The following is an 8,058-nucleotide window of genomic DNA, read 5'->3' as shown; positions in this document are numbered from 1 at the left end:
AGCAGGTCACTGCGCAATGGGGAGATGGTTGTGCGAGTTGGGAACGGCACTAAAATCTCTGCAAAAGCAATAGGCACCTACATGCTTAACCTACCCTCTGGGGAAGTCCTGGAACTTAAAAATTGTTTATATTTTCCTTCATGTATAAAGAATTTGATTTCCATCTCTAAGCTTTTACGAGATGGGCACTCAGTATTGTTTGACAAAATGAGTTGCACTTTATACTTGAACGGTCGTATTATCTCTCATGGTAATATGATAGAGGGACTTTTTCACCTAGAGACGAATAGTGGGATGCACTGTATTGCAAGCGGGAATACCTCAAAACCCAAAAGGGCTAGAGAAGAAGTTAACCAAGAAAAGATGTGGCATCTTAAACTTGGACATGTGAACCTTGATAAGATTCGCAAGATGTCGAAAGACGGATATTTCCGCCCATTAGGTGATGACCGGATGGGTACTTGTGAATGTTGCTTAAAAGGGAAGATGACCAAATCTCCATTTACTGGAAAAGGAGAGCGTGCCACTGAAATTCTAGGGTTAATCCACACTGACGTATGTGGACCTATGTCTACTACGTCGAGAGGGGGCTTCTCCTACTATATCACATTCACCGACGATCACTCTCGGTTTGGCTATATGTATCTTATGAAGTACAAGTTAGAATCCTTTGAAAGGTTCAAGGAATTCAAGAATGAAGTTGAGAAGCAAACTGGGAAACAGATAAAGATCCTAAGATCGGATCGAAGGGGTGAATATCTGAGTAATGAGTTCCTAGATTATCTCAAAGAGTGTGGAATAATATCACAGTGGACTCTACCGGGAACTCCACAACTTAATGGAGTTTCTGAAAGGAGAAATCAAACCTTGATGAACATGGTTCGTTCTATGATGAGTTCCGCTGATCTACCAGTAACATTCTGGGGATACGCTCTATATACAGCAGCTTACTTGCTTAATAGAGTACCTTCCAAATCAATTTCACAAACGCCCTATGAGATATGGCATGGAAGAAAGCCAAGTCTTAATCACATTAAGATTTGGGGTTGTGAAGCATATGTCAAGAAGCTTGAAGCTACTAAGCTTGAAGCGAGATCAGTAAGTCTCCACGTTCCCATCAACGCCTATCTTCCTCTGGAAGACCCATTTGTTTCCAACAGGTACAATACCTTCTGGAGGGTCTACAAGAGTCCAGACCTGATTTTGATACATGGAATCCATCTCGGATTTCATGGCCTCTTGCCATCTCTTTGAATCAATGTCGGACATTGCTTCAGTGTAGTCCCTAGGGTCCTCCTTTGTTTCATTGTCACCTAGAAGGTACAATTCATCAAAGTCATTGTCTAAGCCATACCTCTTAGGTGGCTTATTAACCCGTTCAGATCTACGTGGAGCTAGGGGTTCAGGAACAGGGTTGTCAACTTGTCGAGTGCTTGTTTGTGGTTCATCATTAATCTCATTAATTTCCATCTTTTTGCTTATAGTTCCTTTGAGAACAAATTATTCCTCTAGAAACATAGCAGTTCTGGCGACAAAGACTTTCTGGTCGTCAGGATGGTAGAACTCATATCCCATAGTTTCTCTAGGATATCCCACAAAATAGCACCTTACTGATCTCGCTTCAAGCTTAGAAGCTTCAAGCTTCTTGACATATGCTTCACAACCCCAAATCTTAATGTGATTAAGACTTGGCTTTCTTCCATGCCATATCTCATAAGGCGTTTGTGAAACTGACTTGGAAGGTGAAGGAATTATTTTGTGAAAACATGTTCATTTGAATAACATCTATAGCATGCAATTAACAATTAAAAGGCGGAATCATGCTTGCATGCATTCAAAAACAAAACATTAACCAAGAAATTCAAAGCCTAGTAGATTGGTGAACCAAGACTCAACTCAAATCAAAGTGAGTTGAGAAATAATACCTTTGTAGATTCCTCTTTGCATAAGCAAAGGCTAATCACCCAAAGAGATAGGGCCTTCATTCCTTGCTTCTTAGATCCATGGATTTGGATGGAAGAATAGGTTCTCCAAGTTCCCAAAATTGAGAACCTCTAAGTCTCTTCACCAAGGTTAGATTGTAGAAGAAATGAGTGACCTTGGAGTAGTAGGATTGCTAGATGTACCCTCCAAGGTGTTGGCCTCTTTAGAGAGAAAATGGAGAGACAATTCTCACCAATTTTCCCAAAAATAAACCCTTATTTTTCCTTAATGAATTTTTAGTTATAAAGTCATTTATATAGTCACTTCTTTAAGTGACCTAAACAACCAAAACCCTAATTCATCACATACATGGCCGGCCATTTAGGGAATTTGGGCCTTTTGGGCTTTAATGAATCTTTATTCATTAAATTGTCATACAACTTAAGTTAATGGGCTTGACGTTCGAAGCCCATTGGGCCTTAAGGTCCAAAACTATCCCGAGGTCTTTAACGAACTTATTCGTTTGATTAATTAACATATTAATTAATCCTTGCCATAAATAAATGATTAAACCATTTAATCATTCTTACTCATTTCCGTTTAATCTTCAATCTCCACCTTTTATGGTGTGCGATCCATTAGGTTCCTTTTAGCGAGGTAGTGGGCGATTAAAACCATTTTACATCGATTGTGAATTGAAACTATTTTCAATTCTCCCTTTAGTGATTACACACGTTTAGGGCTTCCACAAACCATGAGTGATACCTAGCTGCATATCATGGTTACCCAAGCTAATCAGAAGAGGATAGAGAACCTATTCAGTTCGGGATTACAAATGCAATACGGTCTTTCTCTAATCTAATACTCTTGACCACATTGTTTGGTATGATAGTTTATTTACTCATGTCTACTATCCAATATGAATCGTTTGCTTATATGATTTCCTTGAATGTGATTTGGAACGCATTCCCTAATCTCATTCATACTCTGGCCAGAGATTCCAAATCATATCATAGAGTATTCTCCCTCAACTGTTTGAAGGTTAGAGATCCCTTGTTGCGCATTCACTTGTCTCCATAGCTAAGTGGCTTAACCCCAACGATGCCGTGGACACCCCGAGGGGGTGACTTTGACATAATCAAAGATCAAGGACTTAACCACAAGACAACTGTGATGCCTCAGGTCAAAGGACTACTTTGCATTATCCCAACCATGAGTTCTTATGTGACATGGAATATGAGAACTCTTCGTTGATCATGTTCAGTGTATTCATTCTCTATTGAGCACCTACGTACTTGTCTTGATGTCACACACACCAATGACTCGAGACTAATCACTCTCCCTGAGAGAAGACATAGTACGTACCGATCTTTACGGACTGTCAATGCCCAATTGACAATCCTATGATCAGGAACATTTAGGATGTGTCTACGAAAGAATGGTCTCATGAATCTAACTTCATTAGATTACATTCTCCCAATCACATATTCCTTGGACTTTATCGTTTAAGCATATAACATTTATATGAAACGGCTCAAACAATAATCTTTGCCCTTTATATGTAAAACTAGATTAGTTTAACATGTGAAATGTCCGTAAAGTATCATCATATGATTGGTTTTAGGGCACATTTCCAACAGAAGGTACTCTATTAAGCAAGTAAGCTGCTGTATATAGAGCGTATCCCCAAAATGTTACTGGTAGATCAGCGGAACTCATCATAGAACGAACCATGTTCATCAAGGTTTGATTTCTCCTTTCAGAAACTCCATTAAGTTGTGGAGTTCCCGGTGGAGTCCACTGTGATATTATTCCACACTCTTTGAGATAATCTAGGAACTCATTACTCAGATATTCACCCCCTCGATCCGATCTTAGGATCTTTATCTGTTTCCCAGTTTGCTTCTCAACTTCATTCTTGAATTCTTTGAACCTTTCAAAGGATTCTAACTTGTACTTCATAAGATACACATAGCCAAACCGAGAGTGATCGTCGATGAATGTGATATAGTAGGAGAAGCCTCCTCTCGACGTAGTAGACATAGGTCCACATACGTCAGTGTGGATTAACCCTAGAATTTCAGTGGCACGTTCTCCTTTTCCAGTAAATGGAGATTTGGTCATCTTCCCTTTCAAGCAACATTCACAAGTACCCATCCGGTCATCACCTAATGGGCGGAAATATCCGTCTTTCGACATCTTGCGAATCTTATCAAGGTTCACATGTCCAAGTTTAAGATGCCACATCTTTTCTTGGTTAACTTCTTCTCTAGCCCTTTTGGGTTTTGAGGTATTCCCGCTTGCAATACAGTGCATCCCACTATTCGTCTCTAGGTGAAAAAGTCCCTCTATCATATTACCATGAGAGATAATACGACCGTTCAAGTATAAAGTGCAACTCATTTTGTCAAACAATACTGAGTGCCCATCTCGTAAAAGCTTAGAGATGGAAATCAAATTCTTTATACATGAAGGAAAATTTTTAAGTTCCAGGACTTCCCCAGAGGGTAGGTTAAGCATGTAGGTGCCTATTGCTTTTGCAAAGATTTTAGTACCGTTCCCAACTCGCACAACCATCTCCCCATTGCGCAGTGACCTGCTCCCTGCTAGTCCTTGCAACGTATTGCAGATATGTTGACTAGCGCCTGAATCAAATATCCAGGAATTGGAGCTCACTGTAAAAGCACTCTCTATGACAGAAATAGTCTCTTCGAAAGTTCGTGTCATAAGGCTCGCAATGTGCACCCTGTATTTCTTCTTCCAACGTTCATCCTTTCCACAATGAAAGCATGTTCCTTTGGATTTCTTTGCCTTCTTCTTATGTAACCTTTTCCTTGTGATTGCATTCTCACTCCCACTGTCGCTTTTGAAACCTTTTTCAAATTTACAGCACATGTCAATCATCTCGTTCAAAGCATGATCGAATCTATTCACTTTATAGTTTACAATAAACTTAGTGAAATCATCCGAGAGAGATGCAAGGAAAAAGTCTTGGGCCATTTTCCCATCGATCGAAGTTCCTAAACTTTTAAGATCTTTAAATATCTTTTCCATCTTTTGTCCATGTTTATGGACCGATGTCCCCTTTGCCATTTTGGCATTCATTAGACTACAAACATTTGAGAATCGTACATTACTAGTCTCAATGTCATGCATCTTATGCAAACTTTCAACCATGGCACAAGAAGTGTCCATGTGCTTATGTTGCTTCATAAGCTCCTCACTAAGTGAAGTGAGGATTAAGCATTTGGCTTGTAGGTCATCCTCATAGTGTCTAACATATTTTTGACACTGCTCCTTTGAAGCTAGTTTCGTAGGAGGTAAATGAGGAGGGGATTGCTTAAGCACATACAATATGTCTTTCACCTTTGAGACATTTTCAATGTGGCGATACCAAGCAAGGAAACGTTGGCCTTTAAGGCCCTTTTTGTCAAGTATAATGGTGGGTATAATTTTAGGCATGTCGTTAACTACATAACATAACAAAAATCGTATTAGATTGTTTGTTTTAAAACTATTTGATTGGGTCTTTGAATCAAATAGTACCACCCACTATTTTTGGCAAATTCCACATCCCTCAATAGAATTCGAGAGTTATATTGAACTCTTAGCGGGGTATGGGAGACTCACCACTACCAAGCCCACCTCACGATGATACGATATTGGTTAGCAAAAATAATGATGAGAGAATAACTCTTTATTCATTTACAACTTTTGTAATTACCCATCCGTTTGGCCTCTAGAGAATGTTGCCTCACGATGATACGATATCGGCACCATTGTACTTAGTTAAGTCATTCCCACCATGCTTAGTTCATGAAGGGGTTCAAGAATAGCACAATGATATGATATCGGCCATCCTCGTTGCCTACACTTACCTCATCATATGTTTATGGGCTCCTCCTGGATGTAAGCACATACTTTGAACTCCCCCATGATAGGGTGAAGCCGGTGCATGAGTCACAAACGATTGGAGCCCACCACGGTGGAAGGCCTACGAAGAGATGTTCAAAACATTTCTCGCTTATCAACTTAATATTCGTTTGTCGAGGGAGTAGTTTTTGGGCTACGTCAAAATCATTTTAATCTTATTAAAAGAACTTGGGCCTATCATAACCATTGGTCCAAGTTAATATGAATTAGTAGCATATAATACTCCCACTGTTTCGTTGAAACAAGCGAGACTATATGGAACTACTAACGAACGCATTGCATCCTCATATGGACTATATGGTCATATTAGGTTTTAGGATGATTATGAACCGTTTGATTTGATCCAACACAAGCCTTGTGTTGGACCTTGGGTTTAAGGTAGATAGTTGTTGATTTTAGTTACGCGTTTAATCCAATTAAACCGTTATTTCCTATTGGGCGTTGGACCCAACTATTCCATTTTGCATACATATAAACAAAAAGGAATACATGAAATAATAAGAAGGGCTTATGCCCTTTTACAACACAAATGATGGACTTATGTCCATTTACAACAAATTGAATTAATCAAATTACATTCAAATCTACACTACCAAACCCAAACATTCATAATGTAAAGCGGCCAATCACATAGCTCAATTATCGAGGCCTTTGGTTCATAATCACCATTTTCTTAATTAATCACATTAACTAAGAAAGCAACTTAAACAATTGGTTTTTGGATCCATAGAATTGATTTAAATGGAACTAAATGAAATGAAAATCCAATTCTCATTAAAGAGACAAAACAATTTTGTTCTCATCCTTTTGGGCCAAAAGGAAACTATGACCACAACAATTGGGCCATAATGCAAATACAAAAACTTTTGGGGTCACTTTGTAAAAGCACAATAGTCCACAACTTCATGTAATTACAACTAGATCCCAAAATTTTAATAATGTAAAAACATCATTAAAGGATCAAAACAATTTGTCCTTTAGAGTTTTTGGGCCTTAACGTAAAAACGTAAAATTTTGGGCCAAAGTGCAAAAACACAAAAGTATCACAACTTTATGTAATTGCATAAAAGGCCCCAAAAGTTTTGGTGGGTGAGGAAAAGGTGAAATTGATGATTTGTAAGAAAATGTTTTGTAAACCATTAAAGAGTTTTGTCAAACATTAAAGCCAATATTAATGCTTCACCAATAACTATCACCCATCAAAATTAAACCAAAACTTTATGAAAAAACATAAAACTTTTGAATTAGAACTTCAAAACTTTTTGTTCTTGGCAAGAACTTCAAGAATATTGAAGAACACCATGAAAACTCATAATAGCTCCATGAATGTTTTTCACTCACCAAAACACAAATTTTCACTACTCAAAAGAGGGCTAACATCCTAGGGTACTTAGGGGTTCCAAAAGTCACCTTCAAACCATTTTAACAAGACAAACATGAACCCAAAAAATCACCCTTTGGATTTGGCCGAATTTCCCAAAATTCATGGCACCAAATTTTAGTTCTAATATTCATGCTTAAATGAAATACATCTACAACATTTGAGATGCTAAATTTTCTAGCAAAATTTATATTCAAAGTAAGAACAAAGCTTGTAACATTTACAACATTTAAATCACAAATCATGAAAATCACAAAACCCAAAAGGATTCACCATAAACTAGGCCTAGGCTCTGATACCACTTGAAGGAAAAATTTTGTCCTAGCTAAGAACAAGTAAGAACAATTGAATACATATGCAAACTATTAACACTTTAAAGTAGGCATGCATTAAAAAACAATTCATAAAACCCATGACTTTCAAAGCCTAGTATATGGTGAACCAATAAACTCTTTAACAACATTAAAGAGAAGTAAAGATTTAGAGTTTCTTTACCCTTGAAGCTCATCCTTGTTTACACAAGGGATTCACCCAAGTGGAGGGCCTTCAAGTCACCTCCAAGCTCCTTAGATATTCCTTGTGATTTTCCTCCTTTTAGTGCTCCTTTGCATCTTTGAGGATTTAAGGATTTGTTCTCCAAAACACCAAAAGTTTGATGTCTCTAAGTCTCTTCACCAAGGATGTATCTTGTGTAGATGATATGGATGACTTAGGGAAGAAGAGATTGCTAGATGTCCCTCCCCTAAGTGGCCGGCCTCTTTAGAGAAAAAGGAGAGAAAATGTTTCACCCAATTTCTTCAAGAAAACCCTTAAATGAAAAT

The sequence above is a fragment of the Malus domestica genome, chromosome 13, assembly GCF_042453785.1.
Source record: "Malus domestica chromosome 13, GDT2T_hap1".
Lineage (NCBI taxonomy): Eukaryota > Viridiplantae > Streptophyta > Magnoliopsida > Rosales > Rosaceae > Malus > Malus domestica.
This window is presented reverse-complemented; position numbering follows the sequence as displayed.